The sequence below is a fragment of the Staurois parvus genome, unplaced genomic scaffold (genome assembly GCF_062004578.1).
Source record: "Staurois parvus isolate SC_StPar_1 unplaced genomic scaffold, SC_StPar_1.0 ptg000078l, whole genome shotgun sequence".
In the NCBI taxonomy this organism is placed as follows: domain Eukaryota; kingdom Metazoa; phylum Chordata; class Amphibia; order Anura; family Ranidae; genus Staurois; species Staurois parvus.
The window spans coordinates 11,581,900-11,604,673 of record NW_028317874.1 but is presented as its reverse complement, the minus strand read 5'-3'; the positions used below and the strand labels follow the sequence as shown (position 1 = coordinate 11,604,673).

Sequence of the window (22,774 nt, the reverse complement as noted above, 5' to 3'; positions counted from 1 at the left end):
TAGAATGCATGAAGGTAAAAAACCTTGAGTCTTTCCAACCACTTTAAGCCCTGAAAGAATTTCAGCCATTTCCTGGTAAAAGCCAAACCATGGGTGGCCCTTGTTGGCAGGGAGTTCTATTTCTGAACAACTTTGTTTAGGCATTTTAAACAAGAGTACAAAAAGAACAAATCAGGCTATGCTCGAATGAGCAGGGCCCTCCATTTCCTCTTGTACAAAATTTTATTGTAACAGAAATGTCCACCTTTATTTTGTAAAGCGCTGCGCAAACTGTTGGCGCTATATAAATCCTGTATAATAATTTCCCACTGAGCACAACACAAAAAAAAAAAAAAAAAAGCTAAGCAGGGGTTTTTCAAACTTTCTAAATAAAAGGGCCAAGTTTACGGTCCTTCAGACTTTAGGAGCGCAGGAATATAGCCAGCAGAAGTAGAAAATGTCCTGACATCAGTGGGAGTAAACAATGTTCCATCTTTGGTATTAGGAGAGGAATAGTGCCCCATTGTTCATGTCAGTGGGAGGAATCGTACCCCATTGTCTGCATCAGTGGCAGGAATGGTGCCCCATCATGAGTGCTGCTGGCAGAAATAGTGCCCCATTATTGGTATCAGTGGTAATAGTAATGCCCCATTGTTTGTGTCAGTGGAAGGAATAGGGTCTCATTCTTTGTGCCAGTGGAAGGAATAGTGCCCCAAGGGCCAGATAAAGGCGAGCAAAAGCCTGCATCTGGCCCCCAGCCACAGTTTGGAGACCACTGTGCTAAAGGAAAAAATATATTCAAAAAGAACATAGTTATGTCCTGGGGTTGAAGTGTCTGTACCGGGATGATGGCTGCAGCTATCATTTCAGTACCAACATTTTCAGCTGGCAATCTTTTCTGTAGACGTGATCAGAGCAGTTCAACAGTTGCGCAACCACTTCTACAGGGTGCAGAAGGGCCCTCCCCTCCTGTCGCCTTTACCGGGCTCTTCTGAGTTATTGGGGAGCATGGTACTGCCACCACTTGGTGTATTTAAGGAATGAGAGGGGAGAAGGTACACCTGTCCCTGCCTCCCCTCTGTGATTAAAGAAACTGGAAGCGACGAGCATTTCGTCACTTTCAGTTTTTGTTTACAAGTCATTACCGGCTTGTACAGCATCTGAATAAACCAATCTCAGTTTGATCAGATGCTTTGGAGGTCAGAGGTGAGATATGGGGTCTAGTAGACCCCAGATCTCTCCATAAAGAGGACTTGTCATGGCCCCAGCTATAAGGGACATTGTTCATCCCTTGTTATACCAATAAAGTTGATAGGAAAAAAAAAAAATTGAGGAAGTGTAAAAAAATATAAATTAAAATAGATTAACCACCTTCCGCCCACCCTATAGTACAATGACGGGCGCAAGGTGGTTCTCTCGTTCTGATAGGACGTCATATGACATCCTACCATTCTCACTGTGCATGCGCGGCTCAGGGAGCACGCGGTGATCGCCGGTGCATTGTGTCCGCGGAAAGAGCCGAAGATGTCGGCTCAGTCATGTGATCAGCTGTGTCCAATCATATGCAAACACGGAAATGCCGGTTATCGGCATTTCTCTCCGCTTGAGCTGTCACGCTGACAGCTCGAGAGGAGAGCCGGTAATCGGCTTTCCGCAGAGGGGACATGTACACTGATCATCAGGGCACGGATTATCAGTGTGCCCTGATGATCAGTGTGGCCCCAGAAGTGCCACCTGTCAGTGCTCATCAGTGCCACATCAATGCCACATATCAGTGCCCATCTGAGCTGCCTTTCAATGTCACCCATCAGTGCCATGTATCAGTGCCCATCAGTGCAACCTACCAGTGCCTCCTATCAGTGCCCATCACTGCAGCCTCATTAGCGCACATCAGTGAAGAAGAAAAATCACTTATTTACAAAATTGTATAACAAAAACTAAGAAAAAACTTTTTTTTTTTTTTCTTTAAAATTCAGTGGTTTTTGGTTTAAGAAAAAATAAAAATCCCAGAGGTGATTAAATACCACCAAAAGAAAGCTCTATCGGTCTAAAAAAAATGATAAAAATTTCATATGGGTACAGTGTTGCATGACCGCGCAATTGTCATTCAAAGTGTGACAGCGCTGAAAGCTGGAAATTGGCCTGGGCAGGAAGGGGGTATAAGTGCCCTGTAGGCTAGTGGTTAAAAATGTAAAGCATCCCTGTCCCACCGTGCTAATGTACAAAATGTGAATGCGAATGTCAGTCTCGCATGCATATGTAATCAGGGATTGCATCACAAAAGAAAGAAAAAAAAAAAAAAAAAAAAAAAGGACTTTGAAAAACAGCTGCACAAATATCATGTGACAAAGGGTGTGGTTGGGTTTCACCAACGATTTTTTTTCCACAAAAGTTTAATGAAATACAGAATGATACAAAAGATAAGCAAATGAAGCTTGGATAAAACATTTGGCATTGTATATAATGAAAAAGCAAGAAGTCAAGTACAAAAATATGTGCAACCTTGATATACTAGGCTACGACAAGGATATGCTTGTAATACGAAGGCGTTGTCGTAATGCGATTTGAAAGGTTGCAGCGTCAAACCTCCTATGTGTATAGGTCACAGTGCAGAGCAGTAGAGGGAGGGGGGATAGATGCGGTGCATATGCCGAAGGCAAAGCCATAATCTCACGATGATAGAGGTATCTAAAAGCAAACTTAAAATTGTCGTGAGGGCCGCTAATGAAAGTGAGAATATGTTATTAGGGAGAAGGAGAAGGAGAAGAAGGAGGAGGAGAAGAAGAAGGAGGAGGAGAAGAAGAAGGAGGAGGAGAAGAAGGAGGAGGAGGAGAAGAAGGAGGAGGAGGAGAAGAAGGAGGAGGAGGAGAAGAAGGAGGAGGAGGAGAAGAAGGAGGAGGAGGAGAAGAAGGAGGAGGAGGAGAAGAAGGAGGAGGAGGAGAAGAAGGAGGAGGAGGAGAAGAAGGAGGAGGAGAAGAAGGAGGAGGAGGAGAAGAAGGAGGAGGAGGAGAAGAAGGAGGAGGAGGAGGAGAAGAAGGAGGAGGAGGAGAAGAAGGAGGAGGAGGAGAAGAAGGAGGAGGAGGAGAAGAAGGAGGAGGAGGAGAAGAAGGAGGAGGAGGAGAAGAAGGAGGAGGAGGAGAAGAAGGAGGAGGAGGAGAAGAAGGAGGAGGAGGAGAAGAAGGAGGAGGAGAAGAAGGAGGAGGAGAAGAAGGAGGAGGAGAAGAAGAAGGAGGAGGAGAAGAAGGAGGAGAAGAAGAAGGAGGAGAAGAAGGAGGAGAAGAAGGAGGAGAAGAAGGAGGAGAAGAAGGAGGAGGAGGAGAAGGAGGAGGAGAAGGAGGAGGAGGAGAAGGAGGAGGAGGAGAAGGAGGAGGAGGAGGAGAAGGAGGAGGAGAAGGAGAAGGAGAAGAAGGGAGAGAGGAGGGGAAGGGAATGCTGGGAAGCGGTAAAGTAAAAAGGGGGGGGGGGGGTAACGAGCGAGGTTTGCATCATAGTCAATACAAAGGGTCATAAGTGGATGAGGTTATGAATTAAACTATCACCAATGTCAAGCAGTTGGGAATAAAACACTGAGGGGGAGTATGTTGCATTTCCGTATGATCAAGTGTAATGGAGTATCACCACTGGGAGGTCTAAATTAAATCAGACCGAATGGTCCATGAGGGATTGGTATGTAGCGGTGAAGGTTATGAAGGGAGTCCAGCAGTTCACCAATGGTTTTACCAAACAGAAAGGTAATCTGCAGATGACACTTACAGCAATGCAAAGCAGACAAATTGAGCTGAATCATTATCAAAAGGCTCAAAAAATAAACTAAAAAATTGTCGGGACAATTAATTCAACAAGTTATCGTATATATAGATCGTATATAAGTGTTTAGGCAAGTCCGAAGTGCTACATAAATTATATGCTGCTAATTCAGGAGCAGGAGTTGGGAGGGGCAAGATTTACATAGTGAATTATTTGAGTCTTGAGAAAACAGTGCTGTGGTACAGAAATCTGGCACTTTACACACACTAAACTCTGCTGTATGTTGGAATAAAATTACCATCAGAAACAGGAAGGAATTTTGTAAGATACAAAAACATTGCCAAATTAAATAGCCGACAACAGTCATCTCCTCTAGGAAGCCAGAAATAAAAGCTCCACATGTCATGGTTTGCATAGTTCAGCCAAACTCTACACAGAATAGAATGGGTTTCCACAGAGGCTATGACTTCCCACAGAGCTGCCCAAAAGGGGAAGTAAGAAATAGGAGCTGGGCTGATTACATGGCACTTTAGTCATTTTAATATTGCACCCATAAACGTGAGACAGCCAATCCCACTAACTTGGGACCTGTCAAAGAGAAGAAAAAAAAAAAAAAAAAAAAGCAAACCAGTCATGAAAACAGAATCCATTTACAGCAGTTTATACATTCATCATCAGTACAGGTTTTTTTTTTCTTAATTCACCTTGATGTATTCTGTGTACTGCTTCCCCCAATACTCATCTGAGCCCCCCTCTCGATCTAGCGATGTGCACAAGAGCCTTGGCTGTCCCAGGGCTCCCTCTCTTCATTAGCTGATACAGTAGCGGGAGCAATTGGCTCCCACTGCTGCCAATCACAGCCAGTGAGAAGAGAGATGGGAGCAGGGGGGCTGGGCAGAGCCACAGCTCTATATGTCTTATGAACACACAGAGCTGGGCTCCAGGCGCGTACGCACCAGTGCCCCCATAACAATCGGCTTACTACTGGGGGCACTGGTCAAGGGGGAGGAGCCAGGAGCGCTGGCAGGGGACCCGAGAAGAATGGAACAGGCTGCTCTGGGCAAAACCATTACACGGAGCAGGAAGGTATGACAGGTTTCTTCTTTTAAATCAGAACCTTTAATACCACTTTTAACGCTTACCTGACTCCTGTATCGATCCAGCGCTGTGCCTGACTGCAGATCTTCTTTTCCTCTCTTCCTGGTTTCAAAAGCTTTGCTGAGAACTGTGGGAGCTGCTGTCAGTCAAATCCAGTGAGCAGAGTGGGGGGAGGGGCAGAGAAGCACTGTGTGTATCTTTGGACACACACAGCCGGCTTGGGATTGCAAGCAGCTTGGTATGAGAAGAAAAGGTGGAGCCAAGGTCACTGGCAGGGGACCCCAGAGGAGGAGGTAGGGGATGGCACTGTGCAATACCACTGCAAAAAAGCAGGTAATCATAAACCTGTTTATTATTTTTATTAAATCACTTTAACGGTTTCCCGTCCACCCTATTTCAGATATACTGCTACAGGGTGGCATGGGTGTGCAAAATCACACACACACACACACACACACACACACACACACACACACACACACACACACACACACACACACACACACACACACACACACACACACACACACACACACACACACACACACACACACACACACACACACACACACACACACACACACACACACACACACACACACACACACACACACACACACACGTATGTAAACAAAACTGTTCTCTCCTGTCAGCTCCTGCACACTGCTTTGCATAGCACAGCCATGCGAAGCAGTGTGCTTACAGTAAAGCAGACAGCCCAGTATGCAAAACAGCACACAGTTAACCCTTTGATCGCCCCACATGTTAACCCCTTACCCTAAGTGCCATTAGTACAATGTCAGTGCTTTTTATTAGCACTGATCACTGTATTGGTGTCACTGGGGATGTCAGTGACACCCATTCAGTTCGCACTAGTGTCAGAATGCCTGCCGCAGTCCCGCAAGTCGCTGATTGCCGCCATTACTAGTAAAAAAAAAACAAAAAACTAAAGATCCCAATAACTATACCGCCATTTGTAAACGCTATAACTTTCATGTAAACCAATTAATTTACACGTATTGGGATTTTTAGCAAAGACATGTAGCAGATTACATTTTGGCCTAAATGTATGACAAAATTTGATTTACATTTTTTCACTGGACAGGTTTAATAGCAAAAAAGTCAAAAACATTGTTATTTTTAAAATTTGTGGGTTTTTTTTTTATATAGTGCAAAAAATAAAAAAAACACTGAAAGAAAGCTCCATTCATGGGGTTAAAAAAAAAAAAAAGTAAATTTTATTTGGGTGCAGCGTTGCATGACTGCGCAATTGTCAGTTAAAGTAACACAGCGCCATAGTGTAAAAAAATGGCCTGGTCAGGAAGGGGGGTAAATCATCAGGAGGGCAAGCGATTAATGTTAAGACAGGGGAAGTTGGTATACCATATTTCCTGTGTTGCACTGAAGCTACCCAACCTGGCAGCAGGCCTGTTCAGCTCTGCGCAAAAGTAATAAAACCACTTTGAAGGAGTAATTGAGAATTTGGATATGTGTATAGACACACAGAATTGTGCCCCTGTCCAGAAGACCCTGTTCACACCTAAGTGTTTTGTAGTTTAAAGCTCTTTTTGTAGTAAACACTTTAGGGCCTGTACCAGCAGAACAAGCTGCGGGAAAGGAGCATTCTGCATGCGTTTCCTACACCGCACAGGAACATGCTACCTTTGCGAGATGTGCATGGGTGCCAATTAATGCCCTATATCAAAATCTTATGTGATTAAATGGTCATCCACCTATGAGTGCTTAGATTCCTGCACCTTAATGCCTTAAAGCCAGAGTTACTTTTTAGGCAGATTTGGGCATTTTTTGCATCAATCTTCAATGGGAATGCCTGTAAACCCTCAAACCAAGCGTATGAGTGTATTTTCAGGCATAAATCTTGTCTCCTCCCCCTAGTGCTTTCCAATGGCTAAAACAAACACACCTGAAGCTCGAATACACATAAAAACACTTCTACAAATGTTCATACATGCTTCCAAAACCACTGGCGGAGTAGCTCGCAATATAGGTTTCATGACCCCTTGCCCAGCTATCATGCTGTATGTGTGCTGTAAGCACTCCAAGGACCCTGACCACACTGCACCTGTGCACCATGCGTGCCCTATGCCCAGCACCTAAGCCGGCCACACTGCACATGCAGAAGTGCACAAACAATAGGAAAGATGTGAACAGTCACACAAGGGTCTCCCAAGCAGGACCCTGCAAAACAAGGTACAAAGGGTGACCCAAAAAAAAAAAAAAAAAAAGAAAAATTAAACAAGTCAGGATAGACCCAAGGGCATGTATTGTATATAAAAATATAGAGTTGTAATTCATGCTTTCACCCTTCCCTAGTCGCTCAACATGGTTTTGACTGCAGATACAAAATAAAAAAATTGATTGAATGAAAACTTTTTTTTAAAAAAAGCACACAGGCTCTGAACTCCGATGCAAAAAAAAAAAAAAAAACTGGGAGGACAGCTCTACCTCCACTGCAAACATTGGCACATGACCATCTCTTATCACAGGTAAGTACTTCCCAAAAAAGGGAAGATCTCCTTTTCTGCAACCCCACCTATTTTTTTTTTTTGGGGGGGGGGGTCAAGAGGGTACCCTTCAAAACCAGGTGATCCGCGTGGAAGTTAATCCCCCATCCCCTGGAACACATCACAGATCCCAAAAGGCTGTGAGACCATTTACAAAGCACAGCACAACTCAAGCATGTGTGAAGTCCCAAGTCACAATGGCTACCCACACTATAAATGCCGGCGCGGGGGACCTGAATATTAGTGAAGAACTAGCCCAGGGGAGGATAGCACTGGATCCCTGGACAGGTAAGTGTCCTTTTATTAAAAGTCAGCAGCTACAGGATTTGTATCTGACAAATTCTCATTTTTTTCCCCCAAACTGAAGAATGGCTTTAACTCTAATGTACCTTTAAAAAGTGATTAAAAGGCTGTTCTATGCGAGGATAAGACTTTTTACTGCTTCTCAGAGTGATAAGTCCATGTGAGGACCAACTGGTGATAAGTCAGATAGGAATGAATAAACAAGAAATATCTGATCCATATTTTAGTGATAGATGCACACAAAGTAATAGGAATGTACCTGTTTAATAAATGGTGAGAAGCATTAAAGGGTCTCATCACCATGATAAACATGGAGAAAAGCCCTCTAGAGTGATCACCAAATCAGACTTAAAACCTAACTTTAGGTTTATTACCACTTTAAATAGTTTGTTTAGGCTAAGCTGGTCCAAATAAATAATTTCCTATATAATTCATGTGCCATATAAACTGCTGTATAAACTGTATGCAGTACCATCTATATCCAGTATACAGCGCTGTGTTCCGGCATTGGGATGGAGACTTCCTGTCCCATTCCCAGAACAAAACCAGGTTAGGCCGAGCACTGCTCAGGCAGTCACAGGAGGCCTTCTATTTATGAAAGAATACAAGGCTTCCTCTGATTGGCTGAGGTGGAGACAAAGGTGAATGATAGCAGGCTCTCCAAATTGTCCAATAAGAGAATGCTTTGCCATCATTCAGGAAAAAAAAAAAAAAAATTGTGAATGGTGGCTGAGTAGCAGACCACCTGTATTAAGCAGGGCAGCCACTTGGCATGGGACCCAGAAGCTAGTAGAGATCACTGGAGTAGTGGTGTTTACATCAATGGTTTCCAAGTTCCAGGGACATCTACCAGCTATTTATTGATTACATTTTATACAGTGCCGTCAATTTACATATATATAGGTATGCTATATCAGTACATAGCTAGTGGGCCAAGCTGGAGTAATGTAACTGTGCATTGAATATCCACACCTGGAATGCATCTTTAATGCGACATTAAACTCTGGTTTACAATTCTACTATATTCAAGTTTGAGTTCTTACGGCCGGTTTACACTATAGAAATGCGTTTTTTCCTCTTTTGCTTCAATTTAAATGGGACATGTGCGTTTTACTGCATTCAAGTACAGTTCTATGCAGAAAAAAAAAAACAAAAACAAACAGCAACTGTAACCCATGTAGTGTGAACTGGCCCCTAACCCACCTTCTGCCCGCCATATAGTACAATGACGGGCGCAAGGTGGTTCTCTCGCTCTGATAGGATGTCATGACGTCCTTCCATTCTCACCGCGCATGCGCGGCTCAGGGAGCGCGCAGCATGGCGATCGCCGGGGCGCTGTGTCCCTCGGACACAGCAGATCACGGAAAGAGCCGAAGGTGTCGGCTCGGTCATGTGATCAGCTGTGTCCAATCACAGCTGATCACATGTAAACACGGAAATGCCGGTTATCGGCATTTCTCTTCTCTCGAGCTGTCCCGCCGACAGCTCGAGGGGAGAGCCGGTAATCAGCTTTCCACGGAGGGGACATGTACACTGATCATCAGGGCACTGATGATCAGTGTGGCCCCAGAAGTGCCACCTGTCAGTGTCCATCAGTGCCACGTGCCAGTGCCCATCAGTGCCACATATCTGTGCATACCAGTGCACATCAATGCCACATATCAGTGCCCATCTGAGCTGCCTTTCAATGTCACCAATCAATGCCGCCTAACAGTGCCAGTCAGTGCCACCTAACAGTGCCATATGTCAGTGCTGCCTTTCAGTGACACCTATCAGTGTAGCCTATCAGTGTCCATCACTGCAGCCTCATTAGCGCACATCAGTGAAGGAGAAAAATCACTTATTTACAAAATTGTATAACAAAAACTAAGAAAAAAAGTTTTTTTTTTAATTATCAGTGGTTTTTAGTTTAAGAAAAAATAAAAATCCCAGGGGTGATTAAATACCACCAAAAGAAAGCTCTGTCTCAAAAAAATGATAAACATTTCATATGGGTACAGTGTTGCATGACCGCGCAATTGTCATTCAAAGTGTGACAGCGCTGAAAATTGGCCTGGGTAGGAAGGGGGAATAAGTGCCCTGTAGGCTAGTGGTTAAAGTATAACTAAAAGGCATAACTTTGTTTTAGTTTTGAACAGAAGGAAGAGGGATTAGATCACCTGTCAGTTTTTATTGCGGTCAGTGTCCACATTAGCGAGATTCTACCTATTTGTCCCGTTTACCATTATCACCAAAAGTGAAAGAAAACCCCAAATATTGGGTTGTCTCCAAAAAAGTAATAGAGGGGAAATCCTTCAAAAAGGGACAGGAGATCTAAGATATTCTTTTAAATTGCAGGAATTTCCTCTTGCATCCTGTTGTTATGGCTATGGGACTGGACGTGAAGGAAACTCTCCCCTAATAGGACATCTTACAGAATTTATAACCCTCCCTTATGCAGTCCATAGATGGGGAGAAAACCAGCCGATGTAAAAAAAAAAAAAAAAAAAAAAGCAACAGTAAAAAAAAAATTAAAAATACGGTCGATTTTCATCCCGTCTACAGCCAGCAAAAAGTGTTCCTGCAGAGAGCTCTGCTATTTGACAGTTCCGTGACATTTATAGCTGTTGCAACAATGTATTTGTATCCATTTAGGATACAGATGGTTTTATTTGGAAACAAATAGATACATTGTTGCAACCGCGATGTCAAGGAACTGTCAAAGAAATAGTGGAGCTCTCTGCAGGGACATTTTTTGCTAGACTGGAATTCCTCTTCATCCTCTTCTTCTTGTCTTCCTCTTCTTCTTGCAGGTCACTGCTCATGCGCAGATTTTTTTTATCGGTAAAAAGATCGGCCGATTTGCCCATCATTGCCGCGAAAATCGTCCGATCGGCAAAATTGGCTGATTTTTTTTCAACTTTACCGATAAAAAAAAAATATGCCAAAATACTAAAAACGGCCGAACAATTATCCCACTAACGATCCGAAAATCGGCCGATTTTATTTTCGGCCAAAAAAAAAAACAAAAAAAAAAAAAAAAAACGGCCGATTTTCGACCCATCTATGGCCTGCATTACTCTAGGCAAACTTTTTTTTTTTTTTAATTTATTTTGGATACAGTTCTACATTAAAGCGGAGCTCCACCCAAAAGGGGAAGTTTCGATTTAAGGACTGCTCCCCCGCTCCCCATTAAGGATTGGCACCTTTGGGGAGCGGGTACCCAAATTTGACAGGTACCTCCTCCCACTTCCAGTCCGATCGCCAAGGTTTCCTCCCTCCCTGTAGTCTTTTGGGACACCGACAGGTCCCAGAAGACTACAGGACCATTCAGGAAGGGCAGCACTACTCACGCATGCGCAGTGGGTACCCGGCTGTGAAGCCACAAGCTATCACAGCTGTTTTTTAAGTCAGCAGCTACAGTTTTTGTAGCTGCTGACTTATTTTTTGATAGGTTGAGTGGAACTCCTTTCAACTCAAAAAAGTACCTTTTATTGTTCTCAGCCTCTTAAATCTCTAAATTAATTTTATGTATTTATTTAGCTGCAATCAAACTTTGTTAAAATGTGTCATGTCCATTCTCCATGGTCCAACTGCACGTCAGAACATAGCCACCCTCTCTTGCCCGCTCCTGTGATGAGCTATGGACTATGGGTTGTGTCGGGTGTATAGAGCAGTGTACATAACTGCAACTAAACCTGGCATAGATGGATTGAAATTCGGCACGGTTAGCAGGGACTGTATTCCCATTCGAGAGAAGTGTATCTAATGATAAACCTGAATGGGACTGTTGGTATATTTTTGTTGGATGAGTGCTTGCAGCCAGCTGAATGCAGTACTGATCAGTGTATTCCGACAGAGAGAGTCCTGCTATCAGATTCAACAGTATAGCGAGTAGGATTCCTTCATCCACCGTGAATGTGACCATCCATCTATGGCCAGCGTTGGAGGGGGAAAAGGAGAGGTTAAGGAGATCACAGAGGACATTACAAGGAGCGCAGCAAGAAACGATTAAAAAAAATTACAAGGACAGGTAGACGTGAATAGATTACTATTCTAGAGTAAGAATATGATTTAACAGCAGTTTAACTGTGCCCCGTTATTTTTCCTGAAAGTCTGGACATCAACACTCCAAAGATTCTTCCTTGAACTCTCAATCGCCCCCCTACTATTACTAATGCAGGTATAGATGTACTCCCCCCCCAATTCAACCAGCAGGGAAGGCTCTAACCCCCCTAGAATACACAGGATCAGAGCTGCAGCCATGGGCTGAAAGCACTGTTCGAATGCTGTTTGGCTGTTTGTTTCTTACCATGGTAAAGCCTTGTCCCATGTTGAGAACTTTGTTTACCTCCACGAAATACAAGTATATAGAAACAAGAAAGCTACACCCTGCTGATCTTTGTTCTCTTCCATGTTCAGTTAGTTCCCTGACCCTACAGGTCTGCCTGCCATTATTATTCAACATTGCTACTTATCTCTGTGATTTATAACAGGTGGAACATTTGAACCAAGGCATAATATAAAAAAAAAAACACCCACACACCACCCCACAACACACACCACTTACTGAAATCGGGAGTGCACAGAATCTGGTACAGCTGTGCATCGTAATCAATCAGCTTCTAACTTCAGTGTGTTCAATTAAGCTTGGACAATAAAACCTGGAAGCTGATTGGTTACCACAGCTGAACCAGACAGTAAATCCACCAGACATGCCAACACACATACTTTTTTTAAATAATATTTTTCTACATAATATTTTTTTTCCAATAACAAATAATATTATTAACAACACTAGTAAGAACAACAATAATAATATTGCAGGACTTCTCCTGAGCCTCTCCTATCATATGGAACTCCCTTCCCCACTCTGTCCACTTTTAGACAATGCCTGAAAACTTTTCAGAAGAGCCTATCCTGTCCCCCACCTAACTGTACATGTTGTTCCTCCATAAGTAAATCCCCCCGTTATTACCTTTTGGATCACTTGAACCCCCCTTTTAGATTGTAAACTCTATCAAGCAGGGCCTTCTGATTCCTCCTGTATTCATTTTTATTGTCATATCTGCCCTCACATTGTAAAGTGTTGTGCAAACTGTTGGTGCTATATAAATCCTGTATAATAATAATATGAAGAATGCTTTTCTGCCCAATATTTGTTCTGCAGAGTAAATGATAATAATCCATCCACGTGTTCCAGTACAATCTGTCCCGAGGTCGGTGCCCACACGTTCCCAGGTACCATTGGAGGTCTGTCACCTACCCACCCTCCATGTGATCTGTCCCTGGCCAGCCCCTCCATCATACATAGAGCACACACAAAGACCGATCACGTCTCAGAACACATAGTAGATGGATCATCAGCACCGACCTGGGATCGGATTCCTATGTAGTGCCCAGCATGGGATCACTCACCTTCACACTCAGCCCTCAGTGCTCAGTGCTCCCAGCCCCGTCTCTCCTCCCTTTGTGTACTCTGTCTCCGCTGATACATGTGTAGAAGAGACTAGGAGGGCTGTGACGTCACGAGAAGGCGGGCGGTGGCCATAGAGTGATAACAAACATAGAGGAGGGAGGGGAGGGGAGAATGGAAGAGAACGGCAGTCGGGGCTCTGGGAAGAATCCTATCCGGGAATTCGATCAAGCAGATGAAAGGAGTGGCAGAGGGGGATGGGGCCCCTTATTGCCATGGACAGATCTTTGTATCATGTTTGTTTTGCCTCTGATAGAAGGTACAGGTGTCATGACGTCACACACAACAGTACACTGTACTAGGGATGATGACATCATGGAACAATATTTACCTATGGTCATTCTAGAAATAAAAGCACAGTGGATAAGTGGTTAGCACTTCCACCTGGTAGTACTAAGATTGTTGGTTCAAATCCCAACCATGGCACCACCTGCCTGGAGTTTGCATGTTCTCCCTGTGCCTGTGTGGATTTCCTTTGGTTTCCTCCCATGCTTCAAAGACATGCTGGTAGGTTAATTGGCTCTAGTATGTAAATGTATATTAGGGACCATAGATTGTAAGCTCCTTGAGGATTAGGGACTGCTGTGAATGTTCTCTCTATATATGTAAAGTGCTGCATAAACTGACAGCACTATTATTTATTCCAGGTACTTATATAGTACTGTCAGTTTATGAAGTGCTTTACATATATATTGTACAGTCAGGGCAGCACAGTGGCTAAATGGTTAGCACTTCCGCCTGGCAGCACTAGGGTCGTTGGTTCGAATCCCAGCCACAGCACCACCTGCCTGGAGTTTGCATGTTCTGTCTGCATGGGTTTCCTCTGGGTACTCCAGTTTCCCCCTACACTCCAAAGACATGCTGGTAGGTTAATTGGATCCTGTCTAAATTGGCCCTAGTATGTGTATGTATGACTGTGAGTTAGGGACCTTAGATTGTACGCCCCTTGAGGGTTAGGGACTGATGTGAATGTACAATATATATGTGTATAGTGCTGCATAAATTGACAGTGCTATATAAGTGCATAAACATATATATATAAAACCATATATAAGGTCCATCGCTATAATAGTAAATGGTATATATAACATATAAAATATATATATACACTAAAGTGCAAATATCAAATCACACTGCAGTGAGATTAAGTGAGATGAAAAAAGTCCCAAAATAAGTCAAACGTGGGGATCCAATAGATCCTAGTAGGTGTGTGGGATAAGATTCTGTGTAACACACGGTGAACCTGAGGTAAAAATTGCATACTCACCAGAAGTGCGTAAAAAAAAATGCATGTAAGATTTATCCTGTGATATCAGATGGCGATCATCAGTTGCCAAGATAGGGATAGAATCCTGCACCTTGGGTATATACTTCAAATTTCATATGCGTGTCTCAAGCGTGTCACCATCCAGGGTCCCCTTTTAAGGTAGATTCTGCAAGTGGGGACTCTCATAGAAGAGAGCCCAATAAGGGACACCACATAGTGTGATACCGTATAAACTGAGTTTATTTAAAGGTGCTTTATAAGTACCTATACTTAGATACTTAAATAAATACAATTACATCAGTCCCTAACCTTCAAGGGGCATACAATTTAAGGTCCCTAACTCACATTCATACATACTAGGACCAATTTAGGCAGGATCCAATCAACCTACCAGCACGTCTTTGGAGTGTGGGAGGAAACCACTGTACACAGAGGAAACCCACGCAGGCACAGGGAGAACATGTAAACTCCAGGCAAGTGGTGCCATGGTTGGGATTCAAACCAAGGACTGCCAGGCAAATGTGCTAACCATTTAGCCACTGTGCCGCTATATAAGTGCCTGTAAAAAATAAGTGTGTGTACGGGATGGTATGAGTATACTAGGCGTCAGCTTGTTATGTTGATCCATGGGCTTCAGTACTTGTAGCTGAGCCCCCCTTCACGCGTGAACATTTTTCTGCTTGTTTCTCTACACCTGAATAGGCAGAATCCCAAATCAATGTACACCACATTAAAAGAGAAGTATGGGCAAAACTACTTCTCATCTGGGTCGCAGGAATGCACTTACTGTTTGCTCTTCTGTGACACAAAGTTAGCCTGCTGTCAGATGACATCACAGAGCCACTTCAGGCTCTGGAAGGATCCAGACCATATTGTCAGGATTCACCCCACTGCCTGATTGACAGTTGGCTTAGCATGAAGCTGAGAGCCAGAGATAGCTGTTCCCGCCCTCTCCTCCGCTTGGCACTTCAGTGCAGGAGCAGAGAGGAGAGCGGAGACTGACAGTTACTGTGCTTCTCTCCAAGAACACTGAGAACTGAACGATCAACGCTCATGTGATCACTGAGTTCTCGGTCTCAGACATCTGCAGTATCACACCAACGCTGCAGCATAGAGGTGAGGATGTGCATTTGTTTTTTTAGAAACCCCAAACATCTCCTTTAACATCCATCATACCATGAGATACCTCTATATGAAGGGTTTTCAAGTCAACTTTTGAGTTTATATAATAAAAAAACAAATTTCAAGGAGTGAAAACTGCATTTATTTTTTGACATACTCCCCTGCTACATCATACACTTCTCTCAGCATTTAATGCCTGGAAAGCTTCGACATAGAAAGATTTGTCAGTATGCCTGAACCATCCTAGAACAGCCTGCTTCACTTTGTCATCATTGTGTTCACCGTTCCTACAGAAAGATTTTTCTCTTGTGCAATTTCACAACAGGTTCTGCGTTAATTATCCAGGATCAGGATTTCACAGGAATGACTGCTGTGAGCTGGGAACCACTATGCCCGGGATCGTCACTGACAGACGTACAGCCATCTTTACACCATTCAAATGTAGTACTGCGGCTGAACATCTCATCACCATACCGTGCTTGAAGTCTTCTGTAGAAGGTTTTACGCCTTCTTTCTTCATCAGCACATTCTGTTCCATGCATGCACTAACACTGTTGTCCGCCATCTTGATTAAAAGTCTCTGGACTGGCCTGCAACATATGCACCACCTATCAGTAATAGGACACACTTGCCACTTACCACTGCGTGTAGTGCCGCCATGCTAGCATCCCTTTTTTATACTTGTAAATTTAAAAGTCCCGGTTTGACTTTAACGCCCCGGTATTAAAGTAAACACACAATAAGGGTTGTGGGAAACTGTCGCCTGCTACCCCTTTATTAGGTTTAAATAAACTTTAATAATGAAATAAACGTTAACCTTTATTACTAAACAGAACCACTGTTAACCATTAACAGACCAACATGCCTGGTCACCAGTGACGGAGCGTGGGTTGTCAGCGCCCGGGGCAAGGCAAGTAATTTGCGATCCCTAACCCATGGACTTTTAGCACTCCCTCTATCCCTATCCCTCTTTCTGTTTTATTCCATTACTTCTTCTCACCCCTTTTCTTTCTCTCTCTCCTTCTCTACTATTTATTCTCCATTTTCCCCCTTTTCTCTCTCCTTCTTTCCTTCTCTCTCTTTTAGTCCCTTTTTTGTTTTTCTTTCTCTCTCTCTCCTCTGTTCCACTTTCCTTTCTCTATCATTCACTTGTTCTATTTCTTTCTTTCTCTCATTTATTCCCATGTATTTTATCTTTTTTTTTCTCTCTCTCTTCCTTTTTTTTTGCTTTCTCGCTCTCTTTTTCTCTCTGTTCTCCTTTCTTTCCTTGTTATCTCTCTCTCTATCCCTATTTCGTGTTTTTTTTTTTATATAATCTCTCCCTATACTTTCCCCTTTATCTCTCTCTCCCTATCCATCTTTCTATCTCTTCTTCATTCTCTCCTATTTTCTTACCCCCCCCCCTTTCTTTTCCATGTACTCTCTTTTTATTCCTTCTGTTACTCCCTTTTGTTTTTCTCTGTCACTTTTTTTTCTGTCTCACCTCCTTTCTTTCCCTCCACACACTAACCACACGCACATACTATATATATGTACACATGCACTGTATGTATTTACACCTATATGTATATTGCACCCAATTAATTATTGTCTTTGGGGGAGAGGGGATTGCAATGTGGACTGTGGCTTGGCCATAGCCCCCAATACAGCATCCTCCCCCTGTACTGGTGCAGCACTGGTGGCTGTGTTATACCTCTGCTGTGACAGACGGGGGAATGTGTTGTGCGTGCAATGTGTGTATGTGAGTGCATGTGCGCAGTGTGTGGGCGTGCACAGTGTGTGTGTGTGTGTGTATACAGTGTGTGTGTTTGCGCAGTGTGTGTATGCAATGTGTGTCTGTGTGTGCAGCGTGTGTGTTTATGCAGTGTTTGTATGTGTGTGCAGTGTGTATGTGGGCGCACAGTGTGTGTATGTTTGTGGCGTGTGTGTGTGCATAGTTTTTGTAAGTGTGTGCACACAGTATGTGTATGTATGTGCAGTGTGTGTGTGTATGCACAGTGTGTGTGTTCGCAGTGCGTGTGTGTACGCAGTGTGTGTCTGTTTGCGCAGTATGTGCACACAGTGTGTGTGTGCAGTGTATGTGTGTGCGCACAGTGTATGTATGTGTGTACAGTGTGTATGCGTGCGCACACAGTATGTGTATGTATGTGCAGTGTGCACTGTGTACTTACAGTGTGTATATGTGTGTGCAGTGTGTGTGTGTGCGCAATGTGTGCGCACAGTGTATGTATGTGTGTGCACACAGTGTGTGAATGTATTTTAGCACACCTACACACTAGACATGTGCGTTTCATTTTTCTATGATTCATTTTTCAGATGACCAATTCATTTTCTGAGATTGGAATGTGTACAAAGCCTGACACCGACCAACAGAAAACCCACCCCCGTGGAGAGAGCCTGACAATGACCAACAGAACCCCTGCCCCACCAGAGAGAGCCTTCCACTAACACTCACACAGCCCCTCCCCCGACAACAGAGAGAAAGACACACCCCTTCACAGCGACGGACATCCCTGGGAAGGAGAGACAGACTCTGCATACACCAATAAGCAGCTCGCAGCCTCGTTTGGATCCCACCTGGTCCCCATGTTGCATATGTCCCTTCTTCCGGGGGGGTGCTGCCCCCCTGAAAATTGCCGCCCTAGGAAAATGCCTTGTTAGCCTTGTGGTAAATACGCCCCTGTCTACTACACAAATGGTCTGATGGTACATCATTTCTCTTTATTTATTTTTATTTTAAAGATCCTCCTTTTTCTCTTTCTTGTTTTTATCCATATGGCACATTGGTGTGTTTGTAACCAAGAAATTGTTTGTTAACAATATATCCATAAGGTATGAATTTACAATTTGGAAGAGAAAAATAGCTTTAAAAATGTTCAGTTGAATTCAGAGTGCTATGTAGTAGATCATTGATAGTTCAGGGTTAAATATTCAGCGGCAAGTAATTAAAAACTTCACTATCTCCCTTGTATCCCTGGCTGGTACTGGAACTGTAAATCCAAATGACAAGCTCTGATATACACCATAAAAGCAGGCTGTAGTTACGAAGTGACTTGGACTTGCCTGGACAATGTATGAGTGGCTCACAAAATCTCCATGCAAAATAATGCTTAGATTCCTGAGGGTAAGTAAATCCTTCCACATGCACAACAGTAATTGGGCTAATAGGATTATATTAGATCATTCCTGTGCACGTGTTTTAACACATTTATTTTTAATATGGAAATGCATTGAAATGCTAGAGAGAGCAGCATGCTAAATATTTTCTGCTAGTTCTGTGCAAATTAATTGTCTACAAAATTAATTCTCCTGCGCTTAGCCAAAAAAATCTATATATGTGTAGATGGCTGCAACCAAAATATCTGAACACTAGAATAAATTTCAATATAAACCAAATAGTGCACTGTCCCTTTAAATGATATGCACCCTTCTCAAACAGTAGAATAACAAGTGAAGATCAAATCTCACAGTTCATATGCATATAAACATCAGTGCAAACACGAATGAATACATAAATAAATAAAAAGTCTCAACATTAATTGTGAAAAAGTGCTCTGTGCTGAAAAAACGTCATAAAAAAGTGCTCCTGTGCACCAAAGTGCTTCTTAAGAAAAGGCAGGCCTCTTACCAAACTGAAATTATCTCAAGCTATAGAGATCAAACAGGCTTGTGCATCCAAGCTCCAGGCTGGCACTCTCACTGTCAGACCCTCAGAATTTTAAATGCATTCATTAAAGGATTGTCTGGCCCCGCCAAAGATAAGCTCTAGCATCTCATGTCCCTCGTCATGATCATAAGTGCAAAGTTCAAACAAGGAGAAGCCTCATAGTGCAGTAAGGTTAAAAATCAGTTGTCTATTAAAACACACATTGCGCTTACATTCAGATGTATGAATAAAGGCAGTGTACAATATGAAAATGTCCAGCCACTGTGTTAGTACGCACGGAATCTCTGTGTGACGTCATCGGGCACAGGCTTGCGGACTATCACAGGCTTTTCCTGCCAGGGTATTTTCCTGTAAAAGGTATTTGGAAAAGAAAATCAAACTCCCTGTGTGCATGAAGCCATAGTTGAAAGGCAGCAACTGTCAGATTTTATATCATCTCTGATCCTCTAGTGTCTCAGTTCCTGATTTGTTTCTTTAGGGTTACATTTGCATTTTAGCTGCTTCAAGTGTTTTTGGAGCATTTTTATGTGTATTTGTAGATACATTTGTATCTACTTAAGTGTTTTGGGGTTTTTTTAGTCAATGGAACAAAGAAGTAGAGTCAAGAAATTGCATGCCAAAAGCAAGTTATATGGATTGAGGTCTATAGAAACCAAAAATGAACAGCTCTGCTCCAAAAAAGCTCATATATTTTTCCAAGCTTAGAGCAACAACCTTCAGGCAAGATGACACTCAGTGAACAGGAACCACAGGATACAATGGGAATCCTCACATTAAACATTGAAGTGCTTCTGTAAAAGTTCTTCAGATTGCTCAGGTGTGAACTGAGCCTGTAAAGTGGATTCTCAGCCTCCTCCCCACAAAATTGTTTTAACCTCTGATTACCGGGGGTTGTCTTCTGCACAAATCAGATACTCACCCACTCAGTTGATTGTTGTCCCGCTGAGATCCTCTTCTGTTTTGCCACTGCTGAGTCCAGTGCTGGCATGTTCAGGTGTGACATCATTGGTAGGAACCATTTTTTCCAGGTTCAGCTGGCTGCCCTATTGATGATGTGTCACTTGGCCTGCTCCCCCCCTCCTCCTTTACTGAATGGAGGGACAATGCCTCCTGGGACATGTGACGTGCATATCCCAGGAGGTAAATGGTGCACTTTATTCACCTAGGTGAGTTATGTGCACGGGGGGGGTGGCCTAAACATATTTTAAAAAAAGGTAAAAAGAAAAAGGCAGCGCTATTTAAGGATAGAAGGGGAAGAGGGGTGGAGAGGATGGCAAAGTGCTGAAAGAGTGAAGATCCACCTTAGGGGAGGTCAGATGTAACTGTCGTAAATTATAGCTAAATACTATGGCAAACTTTTAATTGTGTTTACTCGCTATGTTCCTATTCCATGTCATTCTACATTAAATCATATCCCCAACAGAGGTAAAACAATGACATGGGCTCTAATATGACTGGGTGTTGTGACAGTGCGAAGCCCTGACACTGTGAAAATGGTTGTGAAAAGGACACAGGGTTCCCACAGGACTCCAGAGTATGATGATTATGAGTGGAGATAACTGTTTTTACAGCTTTCTCCAGGTTTTGGTATTGGGTTCCATAGTTTGGAGATTTAATAATGCTGTGGGAGGGAACAAATCTCCAACTCAGTAGCAAGCTCTTGCTGAAGACCATCAAAGCTGTGTGTCCAGGTGTACACAGCCCTTATAGTGATAGGCATGGACATGGCTCAGGGCTCCCGTCAGGAGACAGATGTGTGCTCCATCCAGGAGACAGGAGTAATCTTATTAAGAATGGTGCCCTACTCAAGAGACAGCACTGCATGTTGGAAGAAAAAATTTGTTACCCACAGGACTGAGAGAGTTAGGACAGCTGAGTGACTCTGGTGGACTGGGAAAGCTGAAGCAACTAGATGACACCAGGGATCTAAGGGAGTCTGTAAGCCTCGGAGGAGTGAGAGATTCCATGTGCCAGGAGATCCCTTATTGAGAGGCTAGGGAGTGAGCGAGGTTCTGTAACTACAGGCTGAGGGAGCCAGAAGAGTCTAGAGAGCCAAGAGAGCTAAGTGAGATGATCTGAAAGACCAGAAGCTAGCAGCCAAGGTTAAAGGCTAAGCATCGGTACTGCTAAAGATGGCTTGGTATTATCCATTAACTTGTTTTGCTGGTGAAAATCCCCAACTGTTTTGTGGAAATTTGGTTTTATGGTTAATGAAAACAGGCCAATAAGCCCTAAACCACAGTTTGGACTGGTGTGGACTCACTACAAATGCTTCAACTGCTGAGCTGAATTCTCCAAGATCACAGTATCTACAATAAAGTGAACTTGCTCGCAAAAAACTGAGGAATTAATAAAAATATAAATTAGAGTCCCTCTCCTTTCAGAATAATATTTCTAACTTTGTACCAATTACTTTATAAATGCAAAGAACAGATATAATCTTTAAAGGGTAGAAGCAACAGTCTATCACCCTTTCTATAGAATATAAATGTATATACTATAGTATACAGCATATATCTGTAAATGGAGGATGGGCTGTCTGCCTGTCTTCTCTAGTCATAGATTAGTTTTGGTTCCTATGAGCTGTAGTACAGCTTCTATGAATGGAGGAGAGGGGCGAAAAGGGCAGGTATAATCGGCACTGTTAACCTCTGCAGCACCTGAAGATTATGCCTGGAGGAGGGGTAGGGGAAGCATCAGAGTATGGAAGTATTCAACTAAAGCAGGAGCCAGCAGCATAAGGGACACAATACATCACATACACATTACATTGAACATAAGCAATGCCCCTTGTTTTTTTTTTCTTTTGACTAAGCCTAGTACACACAATGAGAAAATGGGACAAAAAATACTGTTTTCGGAGCGATCGTCCCATAATCTGATCATTAGTACGCAGCTTTCGAGAGCTAAATACATCAGTTTATGCGAAATTATCCAAAGGCACATGCCCAAAAATTTTTCTCGTATGATACCAGAATGAATGTTTTTCATTTAATCAGTACTGTATTTGTGCAAAAATGACGAAGACCGCGCATGCTTATTAATGTAAGAATACATTACAATACATTACATCACTTCAGAAGTTGTATTCTGTTTTACAAGAATTTTTGTAACTTTAGTAACCTTTTCATTTTCAATATCAGACTAGCAGGCAAGAAAACAAAAACAGACGATCATTGGTCTGATATTCTCATTGTGTATGGGGCTTTAAGCCTCAGACTGTTATCAGAGTTTATTGGCAGTGATAGTCCTTTAATTACATATTCATCAATAAACAGTGTTATAAATATGTGGCTTGTTGCATAAAAACTAATTTGAAGAACTTGATACTCTTATCTTAGTTTAGATAAAAAAATGCCAACAGTAATTGCATATTTTAGACTCTTGTATCACTATGGACTTTATTCCTTATTAAAGGATTCCCCTGTTATCTTGTTCCACATGTCCTTGGTATAATTAATTGCTGGGTCTGAAAGTAACTTTAACAATATAGCTGCACTATGCTCCGGTTATTGCAGCTGAATGTAATCACGATACAATAAATGTATTTTTAAATTTAATTAGTGTAAGTGCCTGAATTTGATTTATTATCAGCTTCTTGCAGTTCCCTA

General features: G+C 42.8%; 1 protein-coding gene across 2 annotated transcripts in view; it reads right to left on the bottom strand.

The window, feature by feature from the left end:
• LOC149469263 (phospholipid scramblase 2-like) overlaps positions 1-13,137 on the bottom strand; it is an 89,606-nt gene extending 76,469 nt beyond the window's left edge. Inside the window, exon 1 of one of the 2 annotated variants that reach the window (XM_089669537.1) lies at positions 13,050-13,137. The gene's annotated coding sequence lies outside the window, so the exon portion shown is untranslated. Of the gene's footprint in view, positions 1-13,005 lie in introns of both variants that reach the window. The other variant, XM_089669538.1, reaches the window with a different exon arrangement.
• Positions 13,138-22,774: the final 9,637 nt, after the last annotated feature.